The 15,196-nt window shown below is 44.2% G+C and overlaps 1 protein-coding gene across 3 annotated transcripts in view; it reads right to left on the bottom strand.

Moving 5' to 3' along the window:
• Positions 1 to 15,196, bottom strand: part of LOC137415969 (uncharacterized) — a 243,861-nt gene that overhangs the window by 77,203 nt on the left and 151,462 nt on the right. The window contains exon 1 of one of the 3 annotated variants that reach the window (XR_013623125.1): positions 6,656 to 6,724. The exons of 1 other annotated variant lie outside the window; for it this stretch is intronic. The gene's annotated coding sequence lies outside the window, so the exon portion shown is untranslated. Of the gene's footprint in view, positions 1 to 6,655; positions 6,725 to 15,196 lie in introns of those variants that run through there. One more of the 3 variants, XM_078776222.1, reaches the window with a different exon arrangement.

The raw sequence follows: 15,196 nt of genomic DNA, 5'->3' as shown, positions 1-15,196 counted from the left end.
AAATATGTTGAAAAAGTCAAAAGTTTACATGGGGTGTACTTACTTTTTCACGTGACTGTATATCTGTGCAGTGTCTGTGTTGTGTTGTGTTGTGTTGTCTTGTCTTGTCTTGTCACTGAACTACTTTCTCAAACTTTTGTGAAATCGTACCAAACTTCTGGTATGCACATACAGTATCTCTCCCGTCTGTATGTCCTCAGGGTATTTTTTTTGAAAAAGTTTCCAATTTTTTTTGGGGGAATTTTTTCGGGAATTTTTTTTTTCAACTTAAGTCTTCAACTTCAATTGTTTATAAAATGTGATATCACGTATATTACAAATACATTTGTGCAAAATAATTGTTTGAATTATGATTGGCTTAAACCATGACAAAACGGCAACTCGGGTGCAGTCATTTATCTATATATCTACACATCTGGGCAGTGTCTGTGTTGTCACTTAACGACTCCCTCAAACTTTTGTTTCCGTGGTTGTGAAGTGTTTTTAATGACGTTGTGGTGGTTTTGAATCACGTGGTGGTGATGTATTTATAATTACGGTGGTGAGGTGTTTTGAATTAGTTGGTGATGAGGTGTCTGGAATTACGTGATGGTGAGGTGTTTTGAATTACTTGGTGGTGAGGTGTTTTTAAATGACGTGATGGTGAGGTGTTTTTAATTTTGTGGCTGTGAGGTGTTTTTATTACGTGTTTTATGGCTGTGAGGTGTTTTCAATTTTGTGGTGGTGAGGTGTTTTTAATTTTGTGGCTGTGAGGTGTTTTTATTACGTGTTTTATGGCTGTGAGGTGTTTTAAATTACTTGATGGTGAAGTGTTTTGAATTACTTGGTGGTGAGGTGTTTTGAATTACTTGGTGGTGACGTGTTTTGAATTACTTGGTGGTGAAGTGTTTTGAATTACTTGGTGGTGAAGTGTTTTTAATTACGTGGTGGTGAAGTGTTTTGAATTACTTGGTGGTGACGTGTTTTGAATTACGTGGTGGTGCGGTGTTTTGAATTACTTGGTGGTGAAGTGTTTTGAATTACTTGGTGGTGACGTGTTTTGAATTACGTGGTGGTGCGGTGTTTTGAATTACTTGGTGGTGAAGTGTTTTGAATTACTTGGTGGTGACGTGTTTTGAATTACTTGGTGGTGAAGTGTTTTGAATTACTTGGTGGTGAAGTGTTTTGAATTACTTGGTGGTGTGGTGTTTTGAATTACTTGGTGGTGAAGTGTTTTGAATTACTTGGTGGTGAGGTGTTTTGAATTACTTGGTGGTGACGTGTTTTGAATTACGTGGTGGTGTGGTGTTTTGAATTACGTGGTGGTGCGGTGTTTTGAATTACTTGGTGGTGAAGTGTTTTGAATTACTTGGTGGTGACGAGTTTTGAATTACTTGGTGGTGAAGTGTTTTGAATTACTTGGTGGTGAAGTGTTTTGAATTACTTGGTGGTGAAGTGTTTTGAATTACTTGGTGGTGCGGTGTTTTGAATTACTTGGTGGTGACGTGTTTTGAATTACTTGGTGGTGCGGTGTTTTGAATTACTTGGTGGTTAAGTGTTTTGAATTACTTGGTGGTGCGGTGTTTTGAATTACTTGGTGGTGACGTGTTTTGAATTACGTGGTGGTGTGGTGTTTTGAATTACTTGGTGGTGACGTGTTTTGAATTACGTGGTGGTGACGTGTTTTGAATTACTTGGTGGTGAAGTGTTTTGAATTACTTGGTGGTGTGGTGTTTTGAATTACTTGGTGGTGCGGTGTTTTGAATTACTTGGTGGTGACGTGTTTTGAATTACTTGGTGGTGACAGGTTTTGAATTACTTGGTGGTGACGTGTTTTGAATTACTTGGTGGTGACGTGTTTTGAATTACTTGGTGGTGACGTGTTTTGAATTACTTGGTGGTGACGTGTTTTGAATTACGTGGTGGTGAGGTGTAATCGTTCCAAATTTCCAGTCTGCACCTCCCCTTCCCCTATGTATGTGCTGAGGGGTTCTTTCTTGAAAAAAAAAAAAATGTAATATAATTGTGCAGGTACAGGTACTCAGGTACAGTCATTATCCTCGGCTAAAATAAGCCCGTTCCTCAGTTACGACAAATTACAATTAGTTCGTATACAAGCTAGGATATGTATATATGTATATGTATTTGTATATGTATATGTATATGTATATAAATATATGCTGCTCCTCTGATCCATAACTTGTGTTCTTTGCATAACCACACTTTACTGCTCATCTACACTCCCTTATTCACTTTGAGACAAAAAACCCCACTGTCCTAACAATCGTAACAAACAACTCATGTCAAAGTGGTCACGCTGGCACGCTGATGTGAATGCTCCAAGTTGGGCAGAACCGGAGCACCGTGAGGCCCCAAATTTAAGGGTGTTGATACGTCAGAATCTGGGAAAGGTTTCAAGTTACCGCACGTTGACCATGAAGGCCGTTTTGAGGCCATCAAAGGCTACTATAAAGTGTCAATTGGGATGTGGGGTCATCCACTGCTGCCGCCGGCCCGCAGGCAAAAGGTAACCACCATGAGGCCAATATAACTCCATAGCTTTTGTCCGACACGGCCCGAAACTCATACCGGGAAAAGCTCATCTGGCCATGCAGCGCTGGGTACCACACTCCTAATATACATAAACTAGCGGGGTCACCCGTGGGAATCCCACGGGCATGGATGTGTGTGACATTTCGACATATTGAGTTCGATGCTGCACCTGCACATTCAGTTATATAAAATGGTTTAAAAAACTTTCTTCTGATATTTGTGATTTATTTCAAACAAACTGTATTTCCCATCTACACGGGCATGTATTCCTATTAACGTAAAGTACATAAATTGTGTGGATTACATCATTTGTGGATGTGATCAATTGCCAGTAACCATCTTATATAACTGAATGTGCAGGCGCAGCATGTAACTCAATATGTCGAAATGTCACACACATCCATGCCCGTGGGATTCCCGCATGGATGTGTATGGCGAATTTTAAATATATGTCGACTGTTATTTTAGGCGGTGTATTTTCGTTTATCATCATGGCGCGATTTAAAAAAATATATCTCTGCATTTTCCTCTCCAATACCTCCTCACACTTTACACACACACCGGCCCATGTTTACATATACACACACACACACATATACACCCACACACATATACACATACACACACACGTACATCGACACACATGCACACACACACACACACACACACACACACACACACACACGTACAGACACATATACACATATGCACATATGCAAATATGTATACACATATGTATCCACATATACACATATATACACATATATACATCTCCACACACACACACACACACACACACACACACACACACACACACACACACACACAAAAACAGACACACACACGTACAGACACATATACACACAAACACACACACACAGACATGTATATACACATACAACAACAACATGCATTTTAAGGCCATTTTCCCTGCTAGAGCGGGGGTTAGCCTACATACACATACACACACATATATACACACACACACATATTCACGCACACACACACGCGCGCACACACACACACACACACACACACACACACACACACACACACACACGTACACACGTACACACGTACACACACGTACACATGTCCCACATGTATATATCCCACATCCCACATGTATATACATGTTTAAAGTGTACGTGCCCTTCCCCCCCTCCCCCGCCCGGCAACGCTGGGTACTTCTGCTGGTAACGAATAAAATAAAAACGAAGAAATAGGTGGAATTGGCTGAAATTCGCTCGGTGAATTCACGCGGTGTATTCGGTTCGGCTCGGTTCACTCGGTTTAAAGAAAAAGCGATAATGTCGACATGTTGCTGTCTGTGTCATGTTGGGCGGTGTATGATACTGGTTGGCTGTTGGGCGGTGTTGTGCGGTGATATGGTGTATTTTAAAAAATATATCTCTGCATTTTCCCGCGTTGGTGACACCGAGTCGTTCTTCATCGATCGTCTCATTCATTTTGGAAATGGAAGTTTCCACGCAACGCATGAATTGTCACGATCCTCAAGAGGAATTTGTCTCGTAATCATCAAATGATAAACTAGAACGGGCACTCGGTAGAGCGCATACCTTCGCCGCAGCTACTGTTCTGTACTTGCCCTTGACCTTTGACCCGATTGCTCCCAAAATCTAATCAAATGTGTCCCGTATAATAACCAATCATCCCACCAAATTTCATGCAATTCGGTTGAATACTTTTTGAGTTATGCGAATAACATACACACACACACACACACACACACAGACATACAAATCATAACTTTGAGTGAAATACGATCGAGTTAAAAATAGTCAGAATTTGAGCAAATCTGTTTCATTCGTTTGTTAATATGCCTCATCTCTTGACAAATCTGCAATTATAATTTTTTTTGAGGTTGAAATGATCGCGGGAGATTGCGTTATAGTGATGACGTCCTGGATGGACATCTTCTTCTTCAGTCGCGCATAACTTTGAGTGAAATACGATCGAGTTAAAAATAGTCAGAATTTGAGCAAATCTGTTTCATTCGTTTGTTAATATGCCTCATCTATTGTCAAATCTGCAATTATAATTTTTTTTGAGGTTGAAATGATCGCGGGAGATCGCGTTATAGTGATGACGTCCTGGATGGACATCTTCTTCTTCAGTCGCTCATAACTTTGAGTGAAATACGATCGAGTTAAAAATAGTCAGAATTTGAGCAAATCTGTTTCCCAAAATCTAATCAAATGTGTCCCGTATAATAACCAATCATCCCACCAAATTTCATGCAATTCGGTTGAATACTTTTTGAGTTATGCGATTAACATACACACACACAGACATACAAATAAATACACAGCGATCAAAACATAACCTTCCGCTTTTGCGAAGGTAATGACAAGTAAATTATATTGTGGAAAATTAAAGATTTCAAATAAACCTATTTAAAGTGTATGCGCACAAAAACGAAGAAATATCTCTCGGTAATTTCCTGAAACATATTTTACTTCCGGCTAATATGTTGAATGAAATAAAAACGAAGAAATATATGTCGGCATCATTGTTGACGTTTTTGTGACGACTATCATCAAACGAAATAGTAATATATCATAACGGAAAAGCAAAAGCGAATTTTTAATATATATCGACACATTGCCGGCGGTGTCATGTTGGGCGGTGTATGATACACCATGACGCGATTTTAAAAAATATATCTCTGCATTTTCCCGCGTGTGTGGATTGTTCTCAATTATTGCTGACACCGAGTCTAAAAGTAAAACCATCGATAAAAATGAAATCATATGGTGAGTTAGATTGGAGATAAAGGCGTGAGAGAGACTCAATGGCCTTGAAGTTATAGGCCTTTGAGAATTCATTTCGTTCTATAAACGGCAACTTTCATCGGATTTTCTTCCCGTTTTTTTTCAACCGAGTCTAAAACTATGTTAGCGACTGTGAAAAATGAAATGATTTATCGAATTTGATTTGAAATAAAACTGGGGGAGAGCAAGACACCACGGGCCTACAAAACAGGACTCAAAGCTATGCGAGTTAATAAAATGGTGGATATTTGTTTATAGCCACTCCCAGAATGGGTGGAGCTACTCTGCAAACCGAGTAAGCCACACCCCGGACAGACACCCAACAGATAGACAGACAGACAGACAGAATCATCTACGGCTATTATAATATAGATTGCGACATCCAGTATACGTAAATTACATATTTACGTCACACGTCACGTCACGTCACGTCACGTCACACGTCACGTCACGTCACGTCACGTCACGTCACACGCACACACGCGCGCGCACACACACACACACGCACACACACACACACACACACGCACGCGCACACACGCACGCACACACACACACGTCACAACATGCACATGTACACACGTCACAACATACACACACACACACGCACATGTACATGTACACACGTCACAACATACACACACACACACACACACACACACACACACACACACACACACACACACACACGCACAGACACGCATATGTCACAACACACATATACACACACACATATGCAGACACACACATATATGTCACAACACACGTATGCACAACACACACACACACACACATGTCACAACACACATATACACACATATGTCACAACACACATACAAACAAACAAACACACACATCCACATCATCTAATGTGTCGAGTTTTACACTAAGAATTTAAAATAAAACAACTAGTAATTAAAAAACAAAAGATCCTGACAATATTCAGTAACTTATTGAATGTCATTGCTTAACTGCTATCTGTTGCTATCTATTTATCACGGCCAGTGTAAGTAAACATGGAAGACCACGTGAGATATTTCCCGCAAGTCACTGAGATAGATAGGCCTTTATTGTAAGCACTGACCGAAAGAAAGACCTCGCACCGGTAACTCTAAAAAAACATTTCAAATGTTAACAAAAAGTGCTTTGTAAAATGAAGCAAAGGAAACTGAAAATGCTGGATGACTAAATACTTTAGACAGAGGAACAAGCACAAAACAAGAAGAGGTGCAGAGGTATTTTGAATGGGAAATAAACTCCTAACCTCATCTGTACCTTAAACAAGTGACAACAGAAACTATAAGGTCTTAAATAAACAGCCCACCTACCGGGTTTGGTTCATCATGAAAGCACAACGAGAGATGGGAAATCAAGAGCTTCGGAATCCTCCCACTCATGTCCCTCCCTGGTCAGTTCCCCGCCCTTATTCCCTCCAGACTCATCACCCTCTCCCCTCACTTACTGCCAAGGAAACTCCTCCCTTGTTGGGAGAGCACCACAGTGAGGATGAGTGCTCCCAGCAAATATGATCCGTTCATCTATATAAACTATCCAGGTGTGCTAGTTATACAATAAGGACGACATTATGTTGTCTAATCCTTCCAAAGAGAAACTGTGGCCAAGTGGTCACGGTCCATAATATTGTTATGTTTGTGGGGTAGTGATTACTTTAGACCAGGTAGATTTGTATCGGTAGCATGCTCTGATTGTTGTGAAGAAGAAGAACCACCACCATGTAATAAGTAGGATTTTGTTTAGCCCGAATGGCAGATTAAGGTGTATCTCCGTCTCCATTATGAGGAATGGGGCATGTTAACTAGCTCAGGGATTATGTTCATTCCCTGTATGTCTTTCCCTCGGTGATTTACATCCTTTGTCCCTTATGGCACCCTATTAGACGTAGAGTAGAGAAGGAATTGCCCATTAACTGCTTTAAATAACAATAAAAAGCAACCAGAAGCCAGTTCTGATCAATGCCGATGGCATGGCAACCAGCTACATCACCACAAGGTCAGGCAGGCCGAAAAGCCACACCTTGAGGAGACACCATTGGTCAGGGTTATGATTGACAGGCGGACTGCGTCACGAAGGCGGACTGCGTCACGGAGGCGGACTGAATCACGAAGTCGGACTGCGTCACGAAGGCGGACGGCGTGTTGAGTGGTGAAGAGCTGAGCCTGTGGTGTTGGCCTGCAGGGATTGGAGAAGAAGCACCGATGACATGAGAGGTTGGCTGAGAAAAGAATGAGCTGACGGACTTTTGGCTGGCTTGGTTCGGACTTTGGTGGGAGACGGCTGTGCGCTGACATTTCTCTCTTAATTGGGCTTCATCGCAGCGGCTGTGTTCCAGGACTTTGCTGGTGGACGTAAGGCGGAAGAGCCACGGACGGAGAGCTGCAGATTTCCAGGCGGGAACAACGCATGGATGAGCGCTGCTGGGCTGCAGCGTGACGAGGTGCGGCATAAAGAACGAGGGCGCAACGAGGCCTACTTCGCACCAAGGCGTGTTCCCGCTCACGGACCTCCGGGACCCATTCACAGACTGTGTTTTAAATCTTCTGTGGAGGATCCCATAGGAATTTAGTTTTACCTTTGCGCTTTTCTTATTATCGGTATTTTCTTTAAATAAATCCTTTTGTTATTTTTGTACATTTTAAAATCCGTTTTCGTGCGAGTTATTTTTTTGCAGGTTTGGGAACGTCCGACGAACCACAGGTAAGACCCTTCATCCCTCCACTCCCCGTTCTTCCCCTCCACTCCCACGTATATTAAGTCCGCATTTGATCAGTGCCTCAGAGTTAAAGCTTGCTCGGCTATTCGATCCTGGGAAAGATTTTAATCACCAGGAACACGACAATATAATAAAAAATACCTTTTTACAAATCACCTGGGCAGATATTGTACTGACACATTTAAAAAGGTGGCATCACTCGTTAAAGTATCATGCTACCCAATGACCGATCTAAATGCATTGGAAAAACCAAACGAGGAAATCAAGTACAAGAAGATATATTTTCCATAAAGGAAATTGACCTCATGCAAGTAACAGTCAGAGTGGTTCGAGTGATAGACAACAACTGCAAGGAGCACAGTATTTGAATGAGATACCAGGAAATATCAACAAACGAGCTACAACTGGAACCTGTGTGGGGCTTGGAGATGATCCTTAAAAGCACCCTTGGAGTAAATAATCCATATGATGTGGAACATCTGAAAATGTTCAAATGCTTAAGATTGACGACATCGACGCTCACTCCTTCAAAACATCAACCGAGAAAATGATGGATCCCTTGGGTCTTGGGGGTAGGCGGTGGGTGTATTCATTCTGCCTTCTGATACCCACCAAAGGAGATCACAACCAGCGATTGTGGCAATTTCCTGACATATACTACATTCATTACTTGCGGAAATCGAAGGTTTTTCAAGTACTCTATATTGGTTGGTCTTGTGCGTTATTCCATCTGTCTGTTTGTATGTCAATCACCTACATGTCACAATTTAAAACCAATCTTTACGAAACTTCACCAAATGATAGATTTGTTCAGAAGGAAGAAGCCTTTTGATTTTGAGGTCAAAAGGTCAGCATTGGCCAAAGATCAACAACTTTGTCCAATTCCTGAGCTCATCACTTTTCATCTGATTGCCTTGAAATTTGAGGAGGATTTACATATCTGGACACTGAATTCAACAACCAATTATTTTTGAGGTCAACATAGGCCAAAAGGTCAACAAAGGCCTAAGGTCAACTTATTTCAGGGATTTCACAAGTATCTGCTATGGTCAACATATTTACCCTCGCCCGAGGAGAGGGTATTGCATTTGAGTCTTTGTTTCTTTGTCTGTTTGTTTGTTTGTCTGTCTGTCTGTCTGTTTGTCCGCACAGAATAAATAAGATTTTCTCTGCAACCGTTGGTCCGATTGACAGGACATTTTCTCCATATGTGCAACTCCACCTGTAGTATTTTTTAATGGTAATTATGACGTCATAGATCACGTGGTTTGGCCGCCATCTTGGAAAACCCGAAAAACTTTGCACCTCGATATCTCTGTTCCGGATTCGTCACTTCCGTCTTTGTGGTTTTCATCCACTGGAAGCATTTTTAGTTTCATATGCTATTGTTGTTACAGTTTGTGTGAAATGGAGATAACTGTCTTCAAAGGTAAAAATTAGTGTTTCAAAAGAAAAACAAAATGGATCTGGAGAAACCGGAAGAGGAAGAAGAGGAAGAGGCTGGAGCGGATCAAGTGAGATCGGGAAAGAAAGGCCGATCTGCTTCGAGGTGTCGAGCGGACTCTGGTGGACATTGGTCACGAGCGAATATTGGTTTCCCCAGGAAAGGGATTCCTGTGACAGTGTCGGTATTACTGTGGCAGATAAACCTGTGTGACGGGTTTTGCTGTTGGTTCCGAAAGTGAATCATTGCTGGAGAGCAGGTACGCCTCCATTAAGGGCCCGTCCGCCATTTCAGCTCGCACCAGCCGTTAGCCTGGTTCTCGTGTGTGTCGTGGATTTTGCTTGGGAATTCGCGGTTCCCCGCTTGGGAACTGCTGCTCGTTCATGTCAGCGTCATCGTCTGGTGAACCGAAGGTGTGAATTCCCAGTCGCCTTTTAGGTGAACTTTTACCTGACCGACGTCGGCCCGAACTCACCCAGCGGCTCGTCTGCAGCGTCGACTGTTAGCCGTTCTGGGTTCAGGTCTCAGTACGACCTTTTTTCTTGTGATCACCGGAGCGTGGATCGACTTTGGCCTGGTGTCGTGACAGTGACTTTGGGGGTGTTACAGTTCGCTCACGTGGAGTACCGTGAGTTATTGAGTGAAGAAACTGGTGGTACCATCATCGGAATTATATGGTATTTGCGGTGTAATTGAGGTTTTCTTGTACGTGCGTTACTTGTTATTATTGTGTGATTTTAATACAATACTTGGGTTTTGGAACAACTGATTGGTGTGTTTTCACCATTGGTCATTGGCACACATAATAGCACATCTTTCTGCCGTGACTCCTTTCGGGGCTCGGAGGTACACCGTGACCGGGGTTTGGGGAGGAGCACGTAACAATCTCCGATAGTTCTGAACAGAAAAAACTTGAGACGTGGCTCATTGTAAAGAACTCTCCATGGGGAATAAAATATGTTAATGATGTCATAGGTGCCTCCATTATGTCATCATAATTCGACAAGTACAAAACTTTATCCGATCAAGATGAAATTTCTTGAGCATAATCTATGAATAAATTAGTTTAGAAAAAAAATAACGATGACGTCATCGGTCACGTGGTTCGGGGGAAATCTCGGCGAAGAAAAATCTGTGCTGTCCCGCTGCTTTTTCCCTCTCCCTCTCCCTCTCCATCTCCCTCTGCCTCTGCCTCTGCCTCTCCCTCTCCCTCTCTCGCCACATGCTGGCTGTTGGTGCGTTGGGTGTGGTGTCATGGCGTCTGCTCGTGTTTTGGCCTTGTAGGTCCGTGCTCGTGGTTTGTATCTCTACCCTCCCCTTTCCTTTTCTCACCTTTGTGCCGTCTTTTGTGTATCCCCCTTCCACATTATCATCCCTTCCCCCCTCTTGAGAGTGAGAGAGTGAGGGAGAGCCACACGTGGTGATACCGGTAAGGGTTCCCCCCTTATTCCCCCTTAGAGCGGTTCCCTCTTTGGGTTTTTTTCGCTTCGTGCTACAAATCATAATACTTTTTTCCGTTTTTTTTTTCGGAATTATTTTTATTTTTCGTTTGTTTACTGGAGCTTTTTGGTTTCATTAAACCTTGATACATTTATCCTTTGTTTAAACGTGGAAACGATGGCGGATAGCTCTCGTTACACGTCTCTTGAAGCTCTAACCCGGAAGCATGGGTTAGTTTGTTCACCTCCGTCGGAAATCGACGTCGAGGCCATTATCCTTGCCGTCGGAGAGATAATCGGTTTGGATAATGTATTAAAAACGGCTTCTCGCATGAATAAGCGTGTGGTAATCTTTGTTTCCACAGTACCCATGGTTACTCAAATTATTTTTTGTTTCAGGCTTAAGTCGCACTTTCGTAGAGAGTCCTTTAATGCCGTGGCAATATTCTCACCAGTCGCGGAATTGACTACTGGCATGTCGAGAAATGATGTTGTGATTAGGCCCGTTATCTGATCTTCATGGGTGATCAAGACTGGGAAAAACTTGTCCTCATCATCACTGCTTCCATCCGTTGCTAAGGTAAACATCAGATCGTTCCGGCCGACATTTTGCTTGATGCGATCAACTGACTGACCCGCGATGGTGCACGTAATATGAGTCGCCTTGGCACGACCACATGCGTACTGACGCGCGATCTCGCTGTCGGGGAACATCCGTGGGACCGGCTTAGAGAAATGGTCGTTTAGGGCCAGAGGCAAATTGTGCTCCATCAACAGTCCTTGAAATAAAACCTCGGCGTTGATTGACGTCGGCATCTGTCGCACTGGCTGGAAGGCTATTTTTGATGTGGTTGCCACCGCGCGGGAGTTGCTCATGTGTTTCCCCGTGCTGATGTGGCGACTCAAGTCGTTGTAGCCCCCCTGACTGATGGAGAAGTCTGATCGACACATCACAGAAGGCATGTCCGTCTCCCTTACGCGAAGCCTTGATACACTTGAACTCTGTTGTCCAACTTGGCTTAAACTTGTTGACCCAGCATGGGGGTGGTTTTTTCTTTTCTGGTGTTTGCATTGTTGTCGTGCACTGAAGTGATGAGTGCTCTCTGTTAACCCCTCTCCCCTCTCCCCTCTCCCCTCTCCCCTCTCCCCTTTCCCCTCTCCCCTCTCCCCTCTCCCCTCCCCCCCTCTCTCTCTCTCCCCTCTCTCTCTCTCCCCCCTCTCTCTCTCTCTCTCCCCTCTCTCTTTCTCCCCTCTCTCTCTCTCTCCCCTCTCTCTCTCTCCCCTCTCTCTCTCCCCTCTCTCTCTCTCTCCCCTCTCTCTCTCTCTCCCCTCTCTCTCTCTCCCCTCGCTCACTCTCCCCTCTCTTGCTCTCCCCTCTCTCTCTCTCCCTTCTCTCGCTCTCCCCTCTCTCTCTCTCCCCTCTCTCTCTCTCCCCTCTCTCTCTCTCCCCTCTCTCTCTCTCCCCTTTCTCTCTCTCCCCTCTCTCTCTCTCCCCTCTCTCTCTCTCCCCTCTCTCTCTCTCTCTCCCCTCTCTCTCTCTCCCCTCTCTCTCCCCCCCCCTCTCTCTCTCTCTCTCCCCCCCCCTCTCTCTCTCTCTCCCCCCCCTCCTCTCTCTCTCTCTCCCCCCCCCCTCTCTCTCTCTCTCTCTCTCCCCCCCCCTCTCTCTCTCTCTCTCTCTCTCCCCCCCCTCTCTCTCTCTCTCTCCCCCCCCTCTCTCTCTCTCTCTCTCTCTCTCTCCCCCCCCTCTCTCTCTCTCTCTCTCTCTCTCCCCTCTCTCCCTCCCCTGCTGGTCGTTGGTGAGTCGTGCATGGGTGTGGCATCATGGTGGCTGTGCATGTTGAGCTGTGAGTTCTCTGTGGTCTTGGTTGGTTTTCCCATCCTCCATCTCGCTCCCTTGTGTCCTTGTTTATGCTTGTAAAGTTTCCCCTGTGGGTCCTTTCATTGTTGAGACAAGAGAGAGGTAGAGAGCGCACACAGTAGGTGGTGTTCGGTTGCCTCTTTTCGAACCTCCGGGTTTGAGGCCTGGCCTCCATTTTGCCGTGTTTTCCTAGTCCAGGCAGCGGTGTCTCGCTGCTCTCAACGGTTCTTGGACCTAGTCCATTAGTTTTGGATTTACCTCCACTTGCCGGTGTTGCTTGTGGTTGGTATCATTTTGTTGATTTCTCACCTTTTATTTATTTAATTTACGTTCGCTATGGCAAACGATTGTTTGAGGAATAGCATGTACGAATCGCTCACTCGCAAGCATGGGCTGGTGTGCGACCCTCCGAGTGAGGTAAAGATGGAGCAAGTGCTTCTAGCAATCGGAAAATGCGTCGGCTCACATAATATCCGTGCAGCCTCTCGAATGAACAAGAAGGTTGTTGTGTTTGTATCGGAGGTGCACATGGTGAACTCCGTTGTGGAGCAAGGCCTTCTCATAGAACCCGACCTGTTTCTAGTGGTTTCCCCATTAGATACACCTGCGGTGAGGGTCAATGTGTCTAATGTCCCTCCCTTTGTTGAAGGTGAGGACTTGTGTGCTCAAATTAGCAAGTTCGGTACGATCGTATCAAAAGTGACAATGGTGCCGATACACTCGGCAAGGGGTGAATTTCGACACGTGATGACTTTTAAAAGGGTCGTTTACATGATATTACCCGAAAATGTGCAAAAGCTCAATGTAGTTTTGCCTGCAAAGATTAATGGCCATACTTATAGAATGTATGCCTCCACGGACGTCATGACGTGCTATGGGTGTGGAGCTTACGGACACGTCAAGAGTTCTTGTCCCGGTTTGGTGAGACCATTAGAAAATCGAGACCAGGTGATTGCAGATTCTCCTCCCTCCCCACCTAATGGGGCGGATGATAGTGTAGACTCCTCCCCACGACCTAATGGTGATCGGGAAACAGTTGACTCCTCCCCCTCACCTACTGAGATACGTGGAATGGTAGACCCCTCCCCACAACCAATGGGTGAACAGGAAACAGTCGACCACTCCTCCCGACCTGCTGGCGTGACAAAAGTGGTTGATCCCTCTCCTACTGTACAGGACTGTATGGATGACAATATGGAAGGGTTCGTAACAGTGGCTCGTAAAAAAGGACATAAACGTTCATGTCCCGTCGTGAAGGATGCAAGCACAGTGCAAAGTAAGGTACTTGTTGTGTCAAACGTGTCGCCAAGCTTGCAAGATGGAGCTTGTGTAGAGAATCCCTGTTTGGGATTGCAAACTGAACCGGCACCGGGTTTAAATCTAAGCAATTCGTTTGCACCACTTGCCGAACTGTTTGAGGGTTCTGAGTGTGATATAGACATCGAGCATCCTCGTGCATCTCAGGAGGACACAAGTGGTGATATTGATAACCCTGATGTCTTACATGACATTAATGTAATGGTCACAGAGGTGGGCGCAGGGATGACCAGGTGTAATGATAAAACAGATAAGTCAGACAGCTCCTCAGAAGAAACCTGTAAGCCTACACGTTTCGAACAAAATAAAAGGGATGATAAGAAGGAAGCTGCATGTGACAATGAGCAGCTAAACATGAATGAAAACGATATCCATGTTTCTGATCCTGGGGGGATTTGTGCCTCAGAAATAAGTTTGCATCAGGAAGAGAATGACAAAGATGATGCGTTTGATTTTGATGAACCCTACTCTACCTCGTCAGGTAGTGGGTTTTGTGCCCATGAGGATGGGGACACTGTAGTTACAGAAGATGAAGTTAAAAAATTCCTCTGAATCCTTCAGGAAAAGGAATGTCAGAATTCAGGATTATTTCCCAAACCTACATGCTTTTCTAAAAACTACTAGAAACATGATTCGTGAACCCCAGCAAGTTGGGATCTCAGAACCTCAATTTCAGCGGTTGAGGAAGTGTGCCACTAAGGCAGGAAAAGAACTCCAAGAGGAGGAAAATTAATACAGAATATATGAAGGTAACGTCTCGCGACATAAACTGGAGGCCGCAGCTGTATGCGGCGTCTGGAGGTGTTACAACTATTTGAGAAAGAAAAGATTGATATTTTCATGTTACAAGAGACACATTAACGAATCTTGTGAAGACGAGTGGCGCAGAATGTTTAAAGGGTGCCATGTTTTATCCAGTGCGGTTGAAGAAGATAAAGCGGGGGTGGCAATAATCTTGCATCCTCGCCTTCAACCATCTGAGATTCACTTTAGAGAGATTTGTAAGGGTTTCTTGATGGTGGTGGATTTTATTAGCAGCAATCAAAAGGTTAGCATTATTAATGTGTATTGCCCCAGTGA

This window comes from Myxine glutinosa, chromosome 4, assembly GCF_964187855.1.
Source record: "Myxine glutinosa chromosome 4, kmMyxGlut1.1, whole genome shotgun sequence".
NCBI lineage: Eukaryota > Metazoa > Chordata > Myxini > Myxiniformes > Myxinidae > Myxine > Myxine glutinosa.
Note: the sequence above shows the minus strand (reverse complement) of the source record. Positions and strands in the feature narration are given on the sequence as shown.